The sequence below is a fragment of the Arachis ipaensis genome, chromosome B2, assembly GCF_059453495.1.
Source record: "Arachis ipaensis isolate K30076 ecotype BB chromosome B2, ASM5945349v1, whole genome shotgun sequence".
NCBI classification, from domain to species: domain Eukaryota; kingdom Viridiplantae; phylum Streptophyta; class Magnoliopsida; order Fabales; family Fabaceae; genus Arachis; species Arachis ipaensis.
Genome location: NC_142437.1, coordinates 47,991,316 through 47,996,195, shown reverse-complemented (window position 1 = coordinate 47,996,195; position 4,880 = coordinate 47,991,316). Strand labels below are relative to the sequence as shown.

The window sequence follows — 4,880 nt, the reverse complement described above, 5'->3', positions numbered from 1 at the left end:
TCTTAACTGAATTCTTGCAAATCTGTGTGATGAGCGGATAATTTATACGCTTTTTGGCATTGTTTTTAGTATGTTTTTAGTAGGATCTAGTTACTTTTAGGGATGTTTTTATTATTTTTTATGTTAAATTCACATTTCTGGACTTTACTATGAGTTTGTGTGTTTTTCTGTGATTTCAGGTATTTTCTGGCTAAAATTGAGGGACTTGAGCAAAAATCAGATTCAGAGGTTGAAGAAGGACTGCTGATGCTGTTGGATTCTGACCTCCCTGCACTCAAAGTGGATTTTCTAGAGCTACAGAACTCTAAATGGCGCGCTCTCAACGGCGTTGGAAATTAGACATCCAGGGCTTTTCAACAATATATAATAGTCCATACTTTGCCCAAGTGTAGATGACGCAAAAGGCCGTTGAACACCAGTTCTACGCTGCAGTCTGGAGTTAAACGCCAGAAACACGTTACAAACCAGAGTTGAACGCCAAAAACACGTTACAACTTGGTGTTCAACTCCAAAAGATGCTTTTGCACGTGTAAACTTCAAGCTCAGCCCAAGCACACACCAAGTGGATCCCGGAAGTGGATTTATGCATCAATTACTTACTTCTGTAAACCCTAGTAACTAGTTTAGTATAAATAGGACATTTTACTATTGTATTTACATCTTTAGATCCTCTTCGGATCATCTTGGGACATTTAGTTCTTAGATCATGGGGGCTGGCCATTCAGCCATGCCTGAACCTTTCACTTATGTATCTTTCAACGGTAGAGTTTCTACACACCATAGATTAAGGTGTGGAGCCCTGCTGTTCCTCAAAGATTAATGGAAAGTACTACTGTTTTTCTATTCAATTCAACTTATTCCGCTTCTAAGATATTCATTCGCACTTCAATATGATGGATGTGATGATCGTGACAGTCATCATCATTCTCAACTTATGAACGCGTGCCTGACAACCACTTCCGTTCTACCTTAGATTGAATGGATATCTCTTGGATATCTAATACAGGGGACCAAGTCCGAGATATTATTGTCTTCGTGGTATAAGTTAGAACCCATGGATGGCCATTCCTGAGATCCGGAAAGTCTAAACCTTGTCTGTGGTATTCCGAGTAGGATCTAGGAAGGGATGGCTGTGACGAGCTTCAAACTCGCGAGTGCTGGGCGTAGTGACAGACGCAAAAGGATAGTAAATCCTATTCCAGTATGATCGAGAACCGACAGATGATTAGCCATGCAGTGACAGCGCATTGGACCATTTTCACAGGAGGATGGGATGTAGCCATTAACAACGGTGATGCCCTACATAAAGCTTGCCATGGAAAGGAGTAGGATTGATTGGATGAAGACAGTAGGAAAGCAGAGATCGGAGGAACGAAAGCATCTCTATACGCTTATCTGAAATTCTCACCAATGAATTACATAAGTACCACTATCCTATTTTATATTTTATTTATTTTCATCCACTATAATTTCTTAATACAATTTAATCCGCCTGACTGAGATTTACAAGGTGACCATAGCTTGCTTCGAGCCGACAATCTCCGTGGGATCGACCCTTACTCACGTAAGGTTTATTACTTGGACGACCCAGTGCACTTGCTGGTTAGTTGTACGAAGTTGTGAAACAGATATAAGATCATGAACGTGCGTATTGAGTTTTTAGCGCCGTTACCAAGGAATGGAATGATCACGATTTCGCACACCAAGTTTTTGGCGCCGTTGCCGGGGATTGTTCGAGTTTGGACAACTAACGGTTCATCTTGTTGCTCAGATTAGGTAATTTTCTTTTTGTTTTATTTTCAAAAATTTTTCAAAAATCTTTCAAAAATTTCTCATCTGTTTTCGAAAATTATTCTAAATTTTTAAGAATGAATTCTAGTGTTTCATGAAGCATGTTGAAGCCTGGCTGGCTGCAAAGCCATGTCTAATTCTTTTGGACTGTGGCTTCCAACCATCAGCATAGAGGCAAGTTAATTGGAATTTCAGCTGTTGCATGCCTGATTTATATCCTAAAGCTGGCTGGCTATTAAGCCATGCCTAACCCTTGGATTGGAGCTTTAGGCCAATATTGAAATATTCCTGGGATTCTTATTAAAAATTTTGAATTTCGTATTTTGTTTTTCCTATATGTTTTTCAAAAAATAAAAATATACAAAAATCCAAAAAAAATTAATAAAATCATAAAATCAAGAATATTTTTTGTTTCTTGTTTGAGTCTAGAGTCAATTTTTAAGTTTGGTGTCAATTGCATTTTTTCAAAAAAAATTATGCATTTTTTCGAAAACTCATGCATTCATAGTGTTCTTCATGATCTTCAAGTTGTTCTTGGTAAGTCTTCTTGTTTGATCTTCATATTTTCTTGTTTTGTGTCTTTTCTTGTTTTTCATATGCATTCTTGAATTCTTAGTGTCTAGAAATTAAAAATCTTTAAGTTTGGTGTCTTGTATGTTTTCTTTTCTTGAGAATTTTTCAAAAATAAGTTCTTGGTGTTCATCTTGACATTCAAAGTGTTCTTGGTGTTCATCTTGACATTCATAGTGTTCTTCCATGCATCACATGTTTTGATCCAAAATTTTCATACATTGAGTCTTTTTGATGTTTTTCTCTTTCATCATTGAAAATTCAAAAATCAAAAAAATATCTTCCCCTTTTTCTTCTCATAGATTCGAAAATTTGAGTTGACTTTTTCAAAACTTTTTAAAATTTAGTTGTTTCTTATGAGTCAAATCAAAATTTCAATTTAAAAATCTTATCTTTTTCAAAATCTTTTTCAAAAAAATTATATCTTTTTCATTTTTCTTATTTATTTTCGAAAATTTTAAAAATATTTTTCAAAAAATCTTTTTCTTAATTTTATATCATATTTTCGAAAATATCATCAACAACTAATGTTTTTATTCAAAAAAATTTCAAGTTTGTTATTTGCTTGTTAAGAAAGATTCAAACTTTAAGTTCTAGAATCATATGTTGTGATTTCTTGTGAATCAAGTCATTAATTGTGATTTTAAAAATCAAATCTTTTTCAAAACTAATTTCAATCATATCTTTTCAAAAATATCTTTTTATCTTATCTTTTTCAAAATCATATCTTTGTAATCATACCTTTTCATATCATATCTTTTTCAAATATCTTTTCTAACCTCTTATCTTCTTATCTTTTAAAAATTGATTTTCAAAATTTGTTTCAACTAACTAATTAACTTTTTGTTTGTTTCTTATCTCTTTCAAAACTACCTAACTAACTATCCCTCTCTAATTTTCGAAAATATCTCCCTCTTTTTCAAAAAAATTCTTTTTAGTTAATTAATTGTTTAAATTTTAATTTTAATTTTAATTCTCCTTTAATTTTCGAAAATCATCAACTTCTTTTCAAAAATTAATTTTCGAAATTTCGTCTCCCTCATCTCCTTCTATTTATTTATTCATCTACTAACACTTCTCCTCACCTCATATCTCTGCTCCTATCCTTACCCTTGTGTTTGGATTATCCATTCTTCTTCACTCTTATTCCCTTTCTTCTTCTACTCACACAAAGGAACCTCTCTCTACTGAGGCAAAGAGGATCCCTATTATTATTTTTTGTTCCCTTCTTTTTCATATGAGCAGAAGCAAGGACAAGAACATTCTTGTTGAAGCAGACCCTGAACCTGAAAGGGCTCTGAAAAAGAAACTAAGAGAAGTTAAAATACAACAATTCAGAGACAACCTTACAGGAATTTTCGAACAGGAAGAGGAGATGGCGGCCAAAAATAATAATAATGCAAGGAGGATGCTTGGTGACTTTACTGCACCTAATTCCAATTTACATGGAAGAAGCATCTCCATTCCTACCATTGGAGCAAACAATTTTGAGCTGAAACCTCAATTAGTTTCTCTAATGCAGCAGAACTGCAAGTTTCATGGACTTCCATCTGAAGATCCTTTTCAGTTCTTCACTGAGTTCTTGCAGATCTGTGATACTGTTAAGACCAATCGGGTTGACCCCGAGGTCTACAGGCTTATGCTTTTCCCGTTTGCTGTAAGAGACAGAGCTAGAATATGGTTGGATTCTCAACCTAAAGATAGCCTGAACTCTTGGGATAAGCTGGTCACGGCTTTTATAGCAAAGTTCTTTCCTCCTCAAAAGCTTAGTAAGCTTAGAGTGGATGTTCAAACCTTCAGACAGAAGGAAGGTGAATCCCTTTATGAAGCTTGGGAGAGATACAAGCAACTAACCAAAAAGTGTCCTTCTGACATGCTTTCAGAATGGACCATTCTGGATATATTCTATGATGGTCTGTCTGAATTAGCTAAGATGTCATTGGATACTTCTGCAGGTGGATCCATTCACCTAAAGAAAACGCCTGCAGAAGCTCAAGAACTCATTGACATGGTTGCTAATATCCAGTTTATGTACACTTCTGAGAGGAATCCTGTGAGTAATGGGATGCCTCAGAAGAAGGGAGTTCTTGAAATTGATACTCTGAATGCCATATTGGCCAGAATAAAATATTGACTCAGCAGGTCAATATGATTTCTCAGAGTCTGAATAGAATGCAAGCTGCATCCAATAGTACTCAAGAGGCATCTTCTGAAGAAGAGACTTATGATCCTGAGAACCCTGCAATAGCAGAGGTAAATTATATGGGTGAACCTTATGGAAACACCTATAACCCCTCATGGAGAAATCACCCAAATCTGTCATGGAAGGATCAACAAAAGCCTCAACAAGGCTTTAATAATGGTGGAAGAAATAGGTTTAACAATAGTAAACCTTTTCCATCATCCACTCAGTAACAGACAGAGAATTCTGAGCAGAATTTATCTAGCTTAGCAAATTTAGTCTCTGATCTATCTAAGGCCACTCTGAGTTTCATGAATGAAACAAGGTCATCCATTAG

The 4,880-nt window shown here is 35.2% G+C and overlaps 1 non-coding gene across 1 annotated transcript; it reads right to left on the bottom strand.

The window, feature by feature from the left end:
- Positions 1–4,132: 4,132 nt before the first annotated feature.
- Positions 4,133–4,240, bottom strand: LOC148573889 (small nucleolar RNA R71). The gene has a single exon (XR_015905639.1). It is a non-coding gene; the product is annotated as a small nucleolar RNA R71 (small nucleolar RNA).
- Between the last annotated feature and the right edge of the window lie 640 nt (positions 4,241–4,880).